The following is a 19,426-nucleotide window of genomic DNA, read 5'->3' on the forward strand; positions in this document are numbered from 1 at the left end:
TTAAGAACTTACAAAGTATCAAGGATGAGAAGTTAAATAGCTTGTAAATTGGCTTGTCATTCCCAGCACATTGGCAAAAATTGCTGGTGAGGAAATGACTATTGTCTCAGTAAGCGAACCTCAGCCAGCAAGAGTGATATTTTGCCGCCACATACAAAACAGGATCTATATCAAAGAAATATAATTATACTAAAAAATGCAGTGGATTAAATTTTACTTGAACTGGAGCCACTGAACACCCTCAGCTGCAGTGTCTATTTAGTGGTCAAGTCCTGTCAAGTCACAGACTAAAACTGCCCTAAAACAGACACTTTGAACCAAAATATGGACAGGTAGCATGGTGGTTCCATGGTTAGCCACCTGCTGCCTCACAGCACCAGGGACCCAGGTTCAATTCCAGCCTCAGGTGCCTGTCTGTGTGAAGTTAACACATTCTCCCTGTGTCTGTGAGGGTTTCTTCCCACAATCCAAAGATGTGAATTGGCCTTGCTAAATTGCTCATAGTGTTCAGGGATGTGTAAATTACCTGCATTAATCAGGGGTAAATGTAGGGGAAAGGGTCTGGGTGGTTTACTCTTCAGAGGGCTCGTGTGGACTTGTTGGGCCGAAGAGTGTGTTTCCACACAATAGGGATTCTATGATTCTACAAAGATAAACCAGAATTTTTCAAGTGAACACCAGAATAATACTAGTCTGTTCTTATCTACTGTTGATGACAACAGTCAGATCCTTGAATCCATTTAGTGAATGGCAAAACTGCAAAGTCAGGAAATATCACACCATAGCAAATGAGGTCCCGATTTAAAAATGTCTGACTTACAAACGCTCATACTTTCTTCTATCCACTCATGGGACATAGGTATGGCCAGAACTTATTGCCTGTCCCTAGTTGTTCTTGAGAAGATGGTGGTGAGCTTCCTTCTTGAACCACTGCAATCCATGTGCTATAGGTAGACCCAGAGCCGAGAGTGTGTTGCTGGAAAAGCACAGTCATCATCCAAGGAGCAAGAGGATCAACGTTTCGCGCATAATCCCTTCACCTCCTATTGAATCTCCTGCCCCTTGGATGCTGTGCTTTTCCAGCACCACACTCTCGGTTCTGATCTCCAGCGTCTGCAGTACTCGCTTTCTCCTGCAGGTAGACCCACAATACCTTCGGGAATGAATCCAGTCATTTGTGTTTATGCACCTCCTTAACAGTGTTGTGCTGTTGAACTGTCTTGTTGGTCATTTTTGCTTCGCTCTGGAATCTAGCTTGCCCCATGAAACCAGATTTCCAGCCCATATGTGCCATGTGCTTTAAGAACATTAACAGCTGTACAGTTATTGAGTAGATGTGACAAACTAGATTGTTGCAGATTATTGATTTGGTGTGCCTTGCTAACCATAGTAGTCGTGCTAAATGCATCCAAAACATGTAATTGTTGTTGGTCTGCCATTATAGCTTCAGACTTGCATTCACCCTCAAGCAATATGTCAATGGTGTGGCCCTTTGTCTTGCCAGGAAGAGGCCTTCCTGAAGGCTTTAACTGGTGTAAAGTTTATTACTAACTTGATGAGCCTTATGAATGCAGTCCCACATTGGGGCATAATTTTCAAGATCCAAATATATACAAACATTTCCTACACTTATGAACAGATACTTTACGTTGTCTTGTCTTATGGTCCAACTTGTGTAAAAATTAACTTCCAAATGGACTCAGAAATAGAACCCATTCACAACCTGGGACTGGCTATCCAACTATCTGTGTTTGGAGACATGCATCATGCTCGAAAGAATACTCCAAAATTAATTCAGTCAGTACCATTATCAAACGACATTGAATTAATGAGACAATGATGCCCTAACTCATTATCAGTTGGCCCAGTTGGCTGGACATTTAGTTTGTGATGCAGAATGATACTAACAACACAGGTTCAATTCCCGCTGAGAATGCCATGAACCCTACTTTCTCAAATCCACAGATATCACAGCGTTGATTCATCTTTCGGTGTTCTTGAAGTATATTTAAGAAAATACAATACAGGAGGATATTTTTGGTTCCTGTAGAAAAAGAGTCAAGGTGAATTTTTAGTTCCTTAACAGCTTCGTGGTTCAGTCCAATAGATCTGCTACAAAATATTGGCACCTGCACAATAAAATCAGTGACTGAAAGAAGCAGAGAAACATATTGGAACAGCCACTTTGAAAGTAATGTGGCTGTACTGTCGTATACATGGAGGAGCACTGGCAATAGTTCGGCAACCAGCCTGAAGGAGCTCCTACACAATGTGCAAGGGTAACAAACTTTTAGAAGTTGTGGAGATGCTCATGTTGGACTGGGGTGGACAAAGTTAATAATTGCACAACACTAGGTTATAGTCCAACAGGTTTATTTGGAAGCATTAGCCTTCGGAGCCCTGCTCCTTTGTCAGGTGGCTACTGAAAGCTTGTACTTCCAAATAAGCCTGTTGGACTATAATCTGGTGTTGTGTGATTTTAAGCTTTTTTTTTAAAGAGTGCCCCTTAAATTCTAGAGGAATGTGTATTGAGATGGGAAGTGAGCACATCTATATGTTACTCCATATGAAGATTTGACCACAGTCACATGATGAGGTGTGTTAACTTGAACTTCACCCTGAGGTGAAATTACTCTTCACCTTTTATCTTTTCTAAGCATTCCTGCTATCCTAATGCCTGCACAACCTGGTCTAACGCTCATCACTTAACCATTTGTTAGGCATATTCATGTCCCTGTGTGATAATACTGTTCCTTTAACAAGGTTATGCTGTCCTTGGCTTTTTTTTCCAGAGAGGTCACAGAAGACGAAGACTCCACAAAGTCTAAGTCGAAGGGTTTTAGGGCCAATTTGATCATAGCTAACTGATACTGCCTCAGGCAAAAAATACTTGTACAACAAAAGGGGAGCAGTCAGTTCTCCCAACTCAGCTTTTTTCTGGTTTGGTTTGGTTAGCAAATGTAGTGTTGTGAAGCTGCTGGACTCAAGGGAAGAAGGTCCCTGCTGACCCTCCCTTTCTCTGACTTCTCACCTGTAAGACCCTGGGTTTGATTTCACATTTTGTGCCATGGGGACTGTTGCAAATATTAGGAATACCATCATTAAGCTGGAATAATCTGTTGCGTTTTCAGAAAGGTTGAGTTATTATTTGCTCTATTCTGTTTTGTTGTATTCCATTTGGTGATCTTGTAAATAAATTCTTCTTTGTTTAAAACTAAGTGGTTTGACCAGTGGCGTCTCTCCTCGAATATCCACTTTACACCTGTTTAAAAGAACTAGCAAAGTTGGGTCTTGGCTACCTTCTTGAAATATTTTGAGGGAGTCTGGCCTGGTCCATAACACCTGTATGATCTACTTTTAGGCCTTCAAGGGGTTTGCATAATTATTCTTTGTGTCCATGACAAGATTGACTCAATAGTAAATGAACTGCACCACTGGCTCTATGAGGAGAGCAACATTGAGATGGTAGTGATAACGATGGAATCACATAACATCTCGGGAAACCTGCAAGGCAATAATGTGACTGCTTTCCATAGTGATTGTAACAAGGCCAGCCAGGTGGACCACATGGAATACGAGTTCCTGAATTGGTGCTGTTAGCGAGTTTTGAGATGATTTGTAGCTCAGGTTGAGGTTCTGGAAGTCGGTTTGCTCGCTGAGCTGGAAGGTTCATTTTCAGACACTTCATCACCAAACTAGGTAACATCTTCAGTGAGCCTCCAGACGAAGCATTGCAGATGATTCCTGCTTTCTATTTACATGTTTGGGTTTCTTTGGGCTGGTGTCATTTCCTATGGTGGTGTCATTTCCTGTTCTTTTTTCTCAGGGAGTGGTAAATTGGGTCCAAGTCAATGTGTTTGTTCATAAGAGTTTCGGTTGGAATGCCATGCTTCTAGAAATTCTTGTGTGTGTCTCTGTTTGGCTTGTCCTAGGATGGATGTGTTATCCCAGTCGAAGTGGTGCCCTTCCTCATCTGTATGTAAGGATACTAATTAGAACGGGTCATGTCATTTTGTGGCTAGTTGATGTTTATATATCCTGGTGGCTAGTTTTCTGCCGTTTTTTCCAGTGGTGTAAATTTTGTAAATGACATTAGCTTTGCTTGTTGTCTATATAGGGTCATTCAAGCTCATTAGCAGCTGTTTTCGTGTATTGGGTTTGTGGGCTACCATGATGCCAATGGGTCTGAGTAGTCTGGCAGTCATTTCCAAGATGTCTTTGATATTGGGGAGAGTGGCTAGGGTTTCTGGACACATTTTGTCTGCTTGTTTGGGTTTGTTGCTGAGAAATCTGTGGACTGTGTTCATTGGGTACCCGTTCTTTTTCAATACACTGTATAGGTGCTGTTAATCTGGTCCACTTAGCAAGTGCTAGCTGACAGATATAAACAGGAGTGTCGGACACCCTCACAGTTTGAGAGCTGGCTCTGAGGGAGTTGGATCAGTGTCAAGGACTGTCCACGCGACTTGGTGATGTGATACTGGCTGCTGTGGAATTACTTCACATTCCAACAATGGGAATGCTAGCAGCAAGGTCAATCACATTACATCTTCACAGATGTTGGTACCGTACCCTTTTCAATAAAAGATCAAGAGAACTTCATAGGCATTTCAACACACAGCAGACTTGGGTTCCAACAAAAAGCAGTTGCTGAATTTTGAGTGCAAATGCGCACAGATTTCCCTCATTTGTCAGCCAGGGTTGTTAAAAGTCATAGAGTCATAGAGGTATACAGCATGGAAACAGATCCTTCGGTCCAACCCGTCCATGCCGACCAGATATCCAAACTCAATCTAATCCCACCTGCCAGCACCTGGCCCACATGCTTCCAAACCTTTCCTATCATACACCCATCCACCCATGATCTGACTCAGTTGTTGTCAAACTTACTGGAACCTCCACTTCCAGATCTACCAGATGTATCTACATCCCTACCAGCACACGGGATTCATAATTTAACCCTTGTATTTCTCAAGCATAATGTCAATGTCCAAATAATATGCCTATATGCGTCTTTAAATGTTGGCTTTCTAATATTATTTGCCATTAAGGTGATAACTGAGCCTATTTATTCATGCATGAGTACATCATGTTTGAATAAGTGATAGTTTGACTTGTAAGATGTTCCCCAAAGATGCTGGTGTATTGTAATTGTACCAGCTTCCACCACTCCCTCTGGCAGCTTATTCCACATATATACCACCCTCTGCATGAAAATGTTGCCGCTTAGGTCTCCTTTATATCTTTCCCCTCTCACCCTAAACCTATGCCCTCTAGTTCTGGACTCTCCCACCCCAGGGAAAAGACTTTGTCTATTTATCCTATCCATGTCCCTCATAATTTTGTAAATCTCTATAAGGTCACCCCCTCGGCCTCTGACGCTCCAGAGAAACAGCCCCAGCCTGTTCAGCCTCTTCCTATAGCTCAAATACTCCAACCCTCGCAGTTAGACTTGGTTAATTTGTGATACAACGTACCCAGGTGAAAATGGATCTACATCATGCAGTGAAGTGAAATTAAGCTACACCAGTACCTTTGGGGAACATCTTACAAGTCAAACTATCATTTATTCAAACATGATGTACTCATGCATGAATAAACAGGCTCAGTTATCACTTTAATGGCAAATAATATTATAAAGCCAACATTAAAGACGCATGTAGGCGTATTATTTGGACATTGACATAATGCTTGGGAAATACAAAGGTTAAATTATGAATCCCATATGCTGGTAGGGATGGAGATACATCTGGTATATCTGGAAGTGAAGGTTGCAGTAAGTTTGGCAACAACTGAGTCCGATCATGGCCAAGCTAATGATTCAACAGCTAGATAGTATGTCATCAATGACACTTTTCTATGTGTATAGTAAAGGAAAGATTTTATGACTGTGTACCAGAAGAACATAGCCCATTAGCAGGTCATGGGATTCCACAGGCTTTTAGATTCAATCATCTCAAAAGATGCAAGTTCTTGTTGGGGCCGATAATGTCCACATCCAAGTTCCCTTTGATGTATGGAGATGGAACATAGTGGTCTGAAATAGGATTGCAAATTTATCCTTGCATGTAACGAACTGAAACAAATCAAGGCCTGCCTCTTAAATTAAAACCTTTTACTTCCTACTATCTCTGGCTCCTTTGATAGCTCAATGAGTTTCTTCAGTAGATATGTTAGGTCTATAAACCAGGAAGATCCTTAGTCATGATCCAGGATTTGTGTTGATTTAGCCAAGAGGGAGTGGTGTCAATTTTAACTTAATACTTTTGGGACAAAGAAGTGAAAAGCAAACAGACATCTAGCTTTTCTTTGAGTCAACAACACAGATATTCTAAAAACTTGGCAAGACATAGGACCAAGATTATGAAAAAAGAGCACTTGTGCAATACTGGAGTATACAATAAATTGTGGAATCATGTACCACCAAAGGGTCAACATCAAGACGTGAGAAAGGAGCGAACATTGGCAATTTAAAACAAAACACTTCGCAAACAGGAATCAATATTAACAATAACTTTTAGGTTCGTAGCAGTGGATTTTATTGCATATAAAAATGTTTTTTAATTGTGCAGGTATTAGATATCAATGCACGAGTTCACTAACAGACTGCTATGGAATCAATTTAAAGTTCAAACTTCTGCTCAGTAGATAGTGAAGACAGCTTAGATACTATCAATACTAGTCCTTAATAGGGATCAGCAAAGTGAACAAACAGAAATATCCTAAAATTTCAAAAGTGATTTTAAATGCCTCATAATAGACTCTTTGTGTATATGTATCAAATATATAAAGAATCACATTGCAACAAAACTTTTCAGGTACATTTCAACTGCAGAATGAATGTAAATATTACAGTGAAAACTTTGAATACGCAGAAACAGTGCACAGCTTTATTAAACAAACTTAAAAAGGTGAAATAAAGTTAAGAAAAAAGGGCCATATGTAAAACTTTTCTTAAAAAAAATGCAATATTTTTCACATTGACAAAGTTCAAATTTTGTCAAGTAACATTGTTATCACAGTTAAAAAAAAAAGCATTTTCCTTCTCAGCAGGATGCAGTCTACAGTTCTTTCTGGATCTGCTGCACTGTCAGGAACCTTATTATATAGGATACATGACAATCCCAGGATAAGGAAGATAATTGCTCAATTACTTATTTGTTTTTTAAAAAGGTGCTAAACACATTTATTTACTTGATTTACAGTTTCAAGTAGTTCTTTTTCTGAGAAAAGGAACTATTTTGACTACTGCTGTGAATATCTGAAACTACCCAATTAAAGTTCAAACTTTCTGCAACTATAATTTTAATAGCCAGTAGCAAATTCAAGATGCTCACTTCCTAATTCTCTGCCCTAACAATAACTTTGGTACATTTCACTTCTAAAGCTAAAAGTGCCCTGATCCTGAGCTTCCAGTGCTATAAACGAACTTCCTATGATGTTGCACTACAAGTGTATTCCAAGCAGAGGCATATTACACAATACTTTCTCCAAAAAGGCTGTGGCCTCAGTAATCAGGTTGCTTTCTTGTAAAAAAAATGATCAAACCAGGGGGTGGGGACTGCACATCCTGCGTGAAACCGCATCCTGCACAGCATCACCACGATTCACTGTAAATAAATACTCTTGTAGCAGAGCTTCCGTCAACTGTCACTGCATTGACTGTAATCACCTTCAAGTCCAAACAGGAAAGTACAGAAAAGCAAGTGAGATGGTAGATACGGGATTTAATTTGCTTTTCACTGCAGTTTTCATTGGTGGTGTGTTTCCGATTCTTCTGGCTGCCAGCTGCCTGGAATCACTCCTGGACCTAGGTCTTTCCTGTTAACCTTCATAATTTCTCTGTCATAACAGCATTATTATGGGTGAGCCCAGCAAAGTATGCTCCTGTCCAAATGTGGACTCACCCCTTTATTGTTCTCAGCCACCAAATGAAATCTGCTGAATGTTTTACCATAAGAAACTCGGTGAGCAAAACTTTTATAATACTGCAAATATTAGCTCTCCACTGACACTCTGGACCTGTTCAATTCTGCAATTCAATCAAAACACAATCTGAAAATCCTCTTGTCATCCAGCTCTGCATTCATATGCTCAAGCATTGTCTAAGGATAACTGCATACAATCTTTCCCCCGAGCGATGCTTATATTGTTTTATTACAGCTCAATGAGTGTAGTTAAAATTGCATGCAGCTGCTGACTACTGCGGTCTATCTGTGTTACGCATGGACACAAGTATTGCCCACCGGGCTTAAAAAATCATTCAGTTACTGGCCTGACAAAAGATTATGTACAGCTCTTTGGAAGGAAGAACATCTTGTATACTACAGCAGGAACGGGTGATGCTAATGGATCAGCTCCTTTATAAAAGGATTGTGAAAGTCCTATCAAATGTCACTTGAGAATGCTAAATGTTAAACATGTGGCCACCCCACATAAATGCAAAAATAAACTCCAAGACCTGTGCACAATCTAAGGGAGCTTTAACAGCAGATGATGAGGCATATTAGGATTCAGAAAAAAAGTCTTTGTCAGAATTTGCTTTCAGCTTCAAATAATATGAAGTTTAAAATGGAGAAGACTCAATGTATTTTTATCTGGTAAATATAAGAGCTAGATTAACTTTTTTTTTGAAGATTTTATACTAAATATATAAATACAAGCAGATAAGGATATTGGCATACATATACTACAGACGGTAAGGCTGGATTTCCCTCACAACTTACTCCTGCAGAAATGTCTGCTTATGCTGAAAATGCACAATCCAAATTAGAGTTCTTGTGTTACACCACTTCTCAAAAACAATGTACTTATAACCAATAAACTTAAATGCACACTTCACAACATACCCAAACAAGTACAATATCAAAAAAAGATATGATTTTACGATTTGTTTTATTTGCTTCATCAGTTAGCTGCGATTTGCTGTTTAATACTATTTTAAGACAATTCTGTAACCTCAACAACATATAATATGAAGAAACATGGTTAAATTTATCCAAATTTTCTTGACAAAGACTGAAAAAGTTATGAGTGGATTTTACTAACAAATCGGCAAAGACGATATTTCCAAATGGTACAGATGTATCTAAATACTAACTCGTTTAAATTGAAAAAAACCTCAAGTGTTTTCAAAATATCTGCATTTTTTGAGAGGAAACACTGTGAACATTTCTCGATTTCAATTCCAGCTCAGAATGGCAAGAAGATTCTACAGTTTTAACTGCATACAATGTAACACATACAATAATATTTTCCATGTGTGAAAGCTTTCATTATAGCAGGATTCCAATTATACAGTATATCGGTAATGTTCTGCATGCTGTGTCGCACCAGTGTAGTATGCCACCTATTCTATCAGCATACACATTCTGCTGTTTAACTCAACCCAGTTAAGAACATGAGCTGCAAGTGGTCGTCAGCAATTGATCTTTCTGCTCATTCCACAATTCCCACCACAAATTACCTATGTATAATTATTTTGACACCATAATGAAAAGGAAATGAGATTTGGTCACTGAAGGTTTATCTAATAATACTATTCCTTGCTAGACTTCATAAGACTGACAATCAAAAAACCTTGCCCGTTTCAGCACAAAAACATTTGATAATTTTTTTTTAGAATAAACATTATTTATTCCCATAGAGTTGCCATTATCAGGAGGCAATGATAGCTGAATAATGAAAATGAAATCAAGGAATTTTGGTATTTCAAAGCTTTAATTTTTCCTGCTCTCACTTATGACATTTTTCTTCCCCTGGAGAGACAAGATAAAGTGCTGTCATAAATGGGTGAATCTCTTGTCAAATGACAGACTTGATTCACCATGGCAACCACAAATCAAGGTGCTACTGTGAATTAAAGCCCTGCTTAAAAGGCGTTTTGTATTTAAAAATGAATTTCAATCAAACAGATATTGGGTTACGGCTTACCTTCTTTGTAGTTGTTGACCAAGAAACTGCTTTGCTGTGGTCAGTATTTGTATAGTCAGATTGTAGATAACTGTGATAACTGTACCATTGGATATACAGGTAGTCTATTTGTAATTCAGTTATATGTGAGCTGTAATGAATATAGATGATCAGCAATTTTAACATAATAAATACCAGTATCTCAAAAAGTAAGGATTTTTTTCCTGATTTGCAGAAATCAGGCTCATTTTACTTTTAAAAACGATGGCTTATTTTAATCACAATGCAATTTTCATCAAAATAAACTACTTTGCCTATAAATTCATTTTATTTCATCCAGAATTATTTTAAAATAATTTTTATGAGATTCAAGGAGGGTTGTATAGGTTGTCTTCTACATAACCACTTTTTTCAACGTAATAATTAAATTTAGTTTATCAGCTGACTTTCTCTTGCTTAATTTGACAATGTCATAATACTAAATTCTTAACTTCAAGGTAAACACATTTTATTTCGAATTATTTTTAAAAATTTTAAATTAAAAATAATTAGAATGATGATGTAAAATTGAAGCAAAATTCAAGCACAGTAATATCAGCAAGAACCTGACATTTTCTTTTCTTACAAAAGTTTTAAAGCAGACACATCAATTCCACTTTACAATAAATACTAGCCTGGTCTGCAATTTAAATCTAAATAACTAAACATAAGAAAGAGGAATTAATATTTTACTTAGTTTTTGTGATGTTCCTGCTATGATGATTGAAAAAGATTTCTCTTAAATGTAAGCCAATTAAAACACAATATTTGCAGTTCTACATGCACATTTTCAGCTTAGAGTTCAGAACAGCATATTCCATACACATTTGACAATATTACAGTATGGAAGGGAAACAGGCTGTCCCGAACACTCCGTCTACATAAATGCTTATCCCCCTCCAGATAAGTAGTATTAATCTCTTTTGTCCACTCTATTTCCAAACCATTTTATTCTCCTTCCTATCAAACACTAGTCTAACCTACTTCTCAATGCTGTCATGGTCAATCTTATAATCACTAATGTTTTCCTAAGCCTCTCAAAATCTAATAGAAAGAAGTTGCAACCACCCCTTTGAGGGTCACAAAAGAATGGCTTAATATTGCATCCGCAGCAATCAGGGTTCCCTCCCTAACCTCACCCTCAGTTCCATGGTTCAAGGCCAGGGAGTGTAAACATAATCTAGAGTCCATAATTAGTTAATACACATTGAAATTGCACTCTTTGTAGATACAGTGGTATCATTTTTCACACTGGTGTTCAAATGTCTTTTTCACAAGCCAAAGTGACATCATCATCCTTCCCCTAAGTTCTAACATTTTACTCCTCAGCATATTAATAGTGAATCTTTACATGTAGCGGTTTTTTTTAAGTTCACTTGACCCTTTTCTCCTTACACAGCTGTAAATTTATGAAACAGAGAAAACAGCAATCTTGTGCTTCCAGTACTGTCGTACTGAAAAGAAGCAAGGGGGGGAGATTCAGCATGATTGCACTCATTCCAAACTGCATCCCTTTAGTGCTTCCCACCAGTGTGAGTATGTCCTGATTTTTATTAAATAAGTATTACATTGGTCTTTTGCTGCAGCCAAGGTGACTCATTATGCAAATGTACAACATAATGTGGTGTTGCGCTGCAAAACAAGAAGATTCTAGTGTTGATGCACAGCCAAACTTGCCAATCTCAGTCATTATGATGGTAGGGAACATTGTATTTGGGATCAGTATCCCTCGGCTAAGGAAGAAAAACAAACAGGATTCCATTCCTGCTATGAGCAGAGATATGCATTCTTAAATGTCAGGTGAGCACAAATCTGGAGTTGGACTGCCGACATGTTGTAACTTTCCTCGCTTACATGTGAAGTCTGGCCAGTTAGATAAGATACAAGATAGCAACTGAGTCTCATGGGACTACAAGCAGATTCAGATGATTTTCAAAGTATGAAAACAGAAAAGACTAAAATACTGGTCAAGGATAAATCCACAGTCTAGAAATGTAGTTTATGGGGATGGGACATCACTCCCTCTAATATGTTGTTGGAATGTGATGCCTGAGGTCCAATCATAGTTGAATAAGCCATGATTATATTGCATGATAGAACAGGCTTGATGGGCTGAATGGCCTATCCCTGTTCCTATCGACCTAAAAATGAGTTGAACTAGTAACTGTTCCCAAGAACTCAATGAATTGTTCAGGAGTGGCTCACCTTTATAATGCCATATTCTTCCTTGACCTTACATAGTGAAATATCTAAAGGATGGGGAGCAGAATTCAATGCTGCTATCATTTAAAGCAAAAGAGTGACAAAAGCTGAAAGGGTTGGGGGGCAAAAATGTCAAGAAAAAAATAAGTCAATCGAAACAAGCACGAGGAGATGGAAAATCAAGCCTGTTGGATAGTAATAAAGTTGCTGAGGGGTTATCCATTACACTACGGTGGCGAAACATATGTGCTGCTCCAATAACATGTCTAAAAGTGAGAGTTATTCTGTTGGAGCACAAAAATGCTGTCCTAGAGGGCAGCAATGCAAAACAATCTGCCTTGAGGAGGGTGTTGGCTCAACCATGTATTACCATAGGGCCATTAAACAGTAATGGACTGCTTCAAGGATTTAGCATTGTAGAAGTATCAGGTTTACTAGTTTGGTAGCACATATCTACATGGCATAAAGTGCGATGTTTCATATTTAATACCTGAATAAATCAGGGCCTTGCACAAACCAACAGTTTGTTTTATTGAATCTCATGCATATCGATATTTCATATTTACATTGAGCAGGCAGTGTAAAACTGAAAACCTTGACACACACACAAGTAAACACAGACACATACACACACACACAAACACGGGCATCCCACCATAAATCACTGTCACCTGCATCTTAGCTGTATGACTCGTTTACTGTGACTCTGAGAGACCTATCACTTTCCTTGCAGAATTTTCCTTTGCAAATATGCTCCTGAAAATCTATAACCTCTTTTAGGCAGGTATCTTTCAGGAAGGAGGATAAATTATCCCAGATCAGTTCCCAGATATGGTGTATTATCTGGGTAGAACAAACAATGGTCAATTCAACAAGTTGAGGAACACAAGTTTAAAGGGGCTGTATTTTCATCCCAAATTCAGAAACCACACTATTTCCTGATATCATGGTTCCAAGTTCTAAGATTCATGCCAGTCAGCTAATATTTTAATCACCTGGTAATGTCAGCTGGAGATCAACTTACTACCACCACTGAAGACAAACCTGCAGTGGAAGCCAAATGGGTGGAGGGCAAGACTGGCAGATTAGAAGACCAGCTCTGCTTACTGGATTGTTCATCCAATCAAGTCTCAGCCCTCCAGCTTTTACATCTCTTGGAAGTATAGGTATAACATTCTTGTGCTCACATTACAGAAAAATCACGATTTACAAATAGCTCTTAAAGTGTTGGCGATGGAATCGCGTTCCAATCAAATATATTTTAAACATTCATGCTTTGATAACAGTGGGCCCAATTCATCAATCATGTTACAGTGAATTTGCATTAGTGGTATGCAGGTTATAGCATAATGACCTGTAGTTTGAACAGATGTGCAACACTAGTTATTTCATTATGAAAGCTTTGCTCCAAGAATGGATAATGGACACAACTCAGCAGAGGTTAGCTTACAGAGCTTGAAGATTGGCACTATGCTTTATCTCAGTGACATTTTGGACTTAGTTACTTTTCTCTTTGGGGTTTTTCAATACCTTTTTGTCAATTTGGACAAAGTTGAGAGGTGTGAAGCAGATTCAAGCTTTTATCAGTTTTTATGTACCAGACAATACCTACCTCAACAAGGGCGAGTGTTACCATCTGCCCATAGCACTCAATAAATCTACCATTACAAAAATGCCATCATCAACATCCTGAGTGTTACCTTTGACCAGAAACTTAACTGCAGACGCCATACAAAAACTGGCAATGAGAGCAGATCAGAGACAGAAAATTTACAGCAAGTAATTCAGCTCCTAACTCCTCAAAGCCTATCTACCACGAGCAAGGCACAACTCTGGAGTGTGTTAGAATACTCTTCAATTCCCTGAATGTGTGCAGTTCCTATAACGCTCAAGAAGCTCAACACCATACAAGACAAAGGACCCACTTGATGGACACCCATCTACCAACTTAAACATTCATTCCCTCACCCACCAACCAACAGTGATAGCTGTATATGCCATAAACAAGATGTAATGCAGGGAACTCACTAAGCCTGCTTCCACAACACTTTCAAACCCACGACCTCTAGAAACCAGAAGGACAAAGGCAGAAGATGCATGGGAACACCATCTGCAAGCTTTTCTCCAATCCACACTTCAATTTAAACAGTTGCCATTTCTCTACTGTCACTGGATCAACATCTTGGAACTCCTTTAGAGAATTGGGTAGCTGCACTACATAAGCTGCAGCAGTTCAAGATAGCAGCCCACCATCACCTTCTTCAGGGCAATTATGGATAGCAACATCCCATGAAAGGATTAAAACATGATCCAGGGGACAGCTTGAAATGAGGATGTTGGAGGGTGAACTCGGTTGTAGAAGCAGTTTTGAGTTAAAGTAGGGATTGGTGGCAAAATGTCAACTTGGAAAATCGACTGAAATGTGGCAAGTTCAATTTAGGATGAAAAGAAGAACAGCAAACCATGAGTGATAAGGAGTACTGTCTCGGTGAAAGGATGGAAGTTAGATGCAATATATTATTTTTTAATCGAGATGGACTAGCATGCTTCGATACTGACTTGATGGGACTGGAAATCAGAGAGTGAACATTAAACCATCTCTTGGGAATATAATGACTGGTTGGTTTCCTGAAGATCCAAACGTCCAATAATTTCAATACTTACCTTCCTGTCGCATTGCAAGGCACTGTTGCCTCTAATACAAGTGGAAGTATTTTGGATATGTTTAGTTCAAACTGAAAGCCCATATTAACAATTTGTCAGACCAGGACTAATTTTGTAGCTTACAGCTTTTACTAATTTTCTGAATTGGCACATCTCTCTTTGGGACTGGGCAGCAGTGCCTTTTGATTTTGTAAAAGGAGTTTGGCTGATCCTGAAACTGGAATGACCTTGTACTTTCTACAGAGATTGTTCACCTTACATATGAACTGTGGAGTAGGCAGCATATTTTGTCAGGACTATTTTTCAGCTTTTCATAAGTTCATTAACAGTAAACTTTCTGCATTAAGTTGAACAGAAGATGACTAGAATTCTCAACAGGATATCTGGGACAATCTCCAAAACAAAGAAAAAAAATGCCTTTTCTTGCAGATCTCAAATGTATAGCTTAGCATAAAAACTCTCCACAACATAGATTTTTGTCTCCATAAAATTCTGGATAACAAGCTGGTTGATTTCTAACCCGCGTTCAGGCAAGACCATTTCTGTTTGCTAGAATAGTATGATTTCAACTGAATTGATAATGGAATAAAACAAACCTGAGATGGCCACATGAACTGAATTATTATGGTCAGGAGAGGAAAGAGGTCACGCTGTTGAGTCAAGTTTAAGACACATGCTTTGCCATTGCCATTACTGTTTTCAAAAAAATGAGCAAATGCCTATTTTGAAAAAAATTATTTAACCATTAACAAAATAGCGGATGTAACATGATTACAAAGATGATTATTTCATTACTGCACACAAAAATATAGCAATTATGATGCACCTTCATTAATGATCCTTTTATGTTTCTCAAACGGCTAATCAAGCACTTAACCAGTATGAGTGCAGAAAATTTGTTAATCAAAGTTAAGTGTACAACTGTACTAGCAAACACAGCAGAGAAAAAAATTGTTTTCTGCTAGCCCAGGTGACCCATGTAATACATTGCAAGCATTGCAAGCACATTCTAATCTGGGCAGAAAGATCTCAAAAACTTTTTTTTCAGAGAGTAGCAAGTGTGGGAATAATTGACCAGTAGTCGTGCATGTTGTTGTGCCAACAACCAGAAGGAGCTGGCAAAAATAAAAAAAAATCAAGAATACATTGCACCAAACTATGGCATGAGGAGTATGGCATGAATGTTATTGTAAAGAAACAGCATACAACACATATATCCCTGGTGGAAAGCTAAAGTTGTAAAAAAATGTGTTTAAAAATTCTGTTAATTTAGATAAAGTAAAATTGCGCAATTTCATTATACCTAGCATGACTGAAAAAGTATGTAACTGCAGGAAACAAAACCAACATGAATCAACATTACATCTTTCAAGCCAGCAGGAACAAAGAAGAGCGCCCTTAAAATCACAAACCTCTCAGCCAATGTCCAGGAATTTTCTTCACAGGCAGAGTTAACTTTTCGGATCTAGTGAGTCTTCATTAGTACCAGTAGCACCTAGGAAAAGGTGGAATACATGCTGAAGAGACTGGACACAGGGAGAAAAAAATTGAGTCAAAGTAGGAAGAAATAAGTTTCATGGGGCAGGAGCAGGCAGAAACAATGAGTCTGCCCAGGCAGTCCTTTTTGTGCATTTTGGGATCCTAAAGAATAACAGTCAACAGAGAACCAATAGCCATTTCTTGCATTTCGTACGTTGTACCAGATGAGGTGAAATTTAACTACAGTGATTGTGCAGTCTGGCTGCAGGATGTTAACTATCTCTTCAATGTCCTGCAAGATCTTCCTCTCTATTGATTAGAACGAGTGTTCAGAAAGTGGCTGAAATATTACCAGTCATTTAGACCCACATCACAGTCGAGTTTCATCCCCCACTATGTCACTTAATATATGCAGAAATTTTCAACTGGTACAAAAAGTAGGTACGAAGTGGATCCAATGATGGCAACAAGGAATTTTGAGGTTTCTTTAAATTTGATGAGAAAATTTAGATCCAATGTACAAAGGTCTCCACAGTAGGTTATACACTAACATGCTGAAAATGTAAGACTCCATAAACTGACCATGATATGACATGCTTACCATTCATTGGAAGTATTTTTATAATTTTTAAATTCTTTCTCTCTTTGGCAACAGTCATGAAAGCATTCCTTTACACCAATGTCATGGCCTTAGCAGATTTACTTTTACACGTTTAAAAGCTAACCCAGAAGTCCACTCTTAATCTTCTCATAAAAAAGAACTAATGTAATATTAAACTTAAAAGTCACTAAACATAGTGAAAGCCAGTATATTTCAATCGATTGATTGCAAAAAAATCACAGAATGAAACATCTGCACAATTAAGCTGCAGCTACCTTCTCAAGTGGACATGAAAGATCTCATTACACTATTTTGAAGAACAGCAGGGGATCTTTCCCGAGCTTTTTTAACCAAATGTGTCCCTCAACCAGCATCACAGAGTATTCTAATCATCATTATCAAATTGTTGTGGGAGTTCACTGTGCGTAAATTGGCTGCTGCATTTCATACATTAATAACAAACATACTTTAAAAAGTACTTAATTACCTGTCTAATGAGTACAAAGGGCACAATATCTAAATACAAGTTTTTTTCTGCTATCTGCTTGATATTATATATTTAATTTTGAAACTGACTGCCTTTTCTAATCCAATCAGACAAAGTGTAATTTGACGATGAAACTAGGAAACTTAGGCAATATTTGTTCCTGCACATGCAACCAGAGTTGTTGGATGTCAGCAAGCATAGGTAGCTATCCTACTCTATTGAAAATCAAGACTGCTCTACTTTAGCTTCTTCACTGTTGGAAATATGGCAAACAGTGAGGAGAATAGTAGCATGTACCAGGGTCCAGTACCATGGTGAGACTGATTGAACGGCATGAAGTGGCACATGAAATTCAGTGCAGGTATCTGTGGGATGATGGACTCTGAAAAGAAAGAATGAGGGGAGGCACAGGTATAATTTTGAAGAGGATGAAGGAACAGGGAGATCCTAGGTCTCACAAACACTAATCTTTGACTTCTGAGGGGCAAGTTGATAAGGCTGTTAAACTTGTGTATGGTAGACATGGATTTAATAGGGATGGAATGCAAAAGCAAATCTTTATAAATCACTGTTTAGTTTTCAGATAGAGTATTGGGTATATTTTAACCTATTCAATTAATTGCAAGCCTGACAAGATGGGCAACAATGCTCATTTTACATCCCACCCAACTGAATTCAATTTAGAGTATTATTGCGAGTCTGTAATCAAACAATATGATCAAATGGGTTTCCAGTTTGGTTGCTGAGTCGTACTTGCTCCATTGCATGTAATTCTGGGCATCAAACTTTAAGAAGCATGTCAAGCCCTAGGACAAAATACATGGGAAATATATTGGAATAATATGCAGGACGAGGGATTTTAGTTAGATGAATAGACACAGAAGCTGGGATTATTGCTTTAGAACAGAAATGATAAAAGTGAGATTTAACTTTGGCATTCAAGAAATCAAGGCATGTTATGGCCTGGAATTTCTCTCCAAAGCAGATTAGATAAAGTATTTTTTTCAAAAAAGGAAGGTGATATATGCTTGAAAAGGAAAAACCTGCTGAATTATAAACTAACAGCAAGAGATAGGACAAACTGGAAGAGCCAGCACAAGGACAATGGGGTGAATAAGCTCTTTGTGATATTTTGATTCTACATGTTTTCTGATTATCTGGAATTAGTAAAGCACAGATTGTAAAAGTTTGGAAAATTTTTTGTGGATTCTGTTTTGTGCAACTTATGCTTGGACAAAGAAGAGCGCTCTGGTTGAAGTTAAATAAATATTACTTTAAATACTTTGCAAAGAAATATTATATTTCAGCTAGGATTATGCTTGAATCAGGATCTCTACATACTGGGAATAAAAATAAACGACACATTGTAATTCTACACTTAAGAGCACGTGCATTTTCCCGACCCACTATATTAACTCCAAATGCAAGCAAACCTTTGAATTTGTGTTCCTCCAAAGCTATTATAAGTTAATGTTATCACATAATAAATGGAATTAACGTTCTCTGCAGTTGATATTCTGTGCTTAGAAATGAGACCTACAGATTTCCAGCAGTGCAAAATAAATATTATCCAAAGTTGATATCCATGGGTGGAAACAGTATCTCTCCCTTTTAAGGTAACTTTGAAAAATTAGTTGACAATTGCAAAGTAGCAACTAAAATCAGTTCAATTAAAAAATTCAAAACAAATAATTAGAAAAAATTCTTAACATGCAAACAGAATGTTAAGGCTCAGTCAAGAGCAAGTCATCTTTGATAGCACATTAAATGAGGATTCAGAAGATCCTACAGCTGGGATGTTTGGGGCAACTGGAGCCAAGAGAGTGATGAGTGTAACCTAAGACAGGGGTCAAACGATTGAGAAACAAAGTGGCTAATTTTGTTTGGCAAAATTAAACTGCAGCAACATCAAAAGACCCATTTTGACATTCTGATCATTAGACGGTAAGAGAATATGGATTCTGGATTAGTGGTGCTGGAAGAGCACAGCAGTTCAGGCAGCAAAATCGACGTTTCGGGCAACAGCCCTTCATCAGGAATAA

At 38.1% G+C, this 19,426-nt stretch overlaps 1 protein-coding gene across 10 annotated transcripts in view; it reads right to left on the minus strand.

Annotated features, from left to right (window-relative positions):
- The window catches only part of foxp1b (forkhead box P1b), a 489,011-nt gene that overhangs the window by 386,183 nt on the left and 83,402 nt on the right, over nucleotides 1-19,426 (minus strand). For 6 of the 10 annotated variants that reach the window (XM_060835708.1, XM_060835700.1, XM_060835704.1 and 3 more), the window contains one exon: nucleotides 16,230-16,312. The exons of the other annotated variants lie outside the window; for them this stretch is intronic. The gene's annotated coding sequence lies outside the window, so the exon portion shown is untranslated. The remainder of the gene's footprint in view (nucleotides 1-16,229; nucleotides 16,313-19,426) is intronic. 10 annotated transcript variants of the gene reach the window in all.

This window comes from Hemiscyllium ocellatum, chromosome 14 (genome assembly GCF_020745735.1).
Source record: "Hemiscyllium ocellatum isolate sHemOce1 chromosome 14, sHemOce1.pat.X.cur, whole genome shotgun sequence".
In the NCBI taxonomy this organism is placed as follows: Eukaryota; Metazoa; Chordata; class Chondrichthyes; order Orectolobiformes; family Hemiscylliidae; genus Hemiscyllium; species Hemiscyllium ocellatum.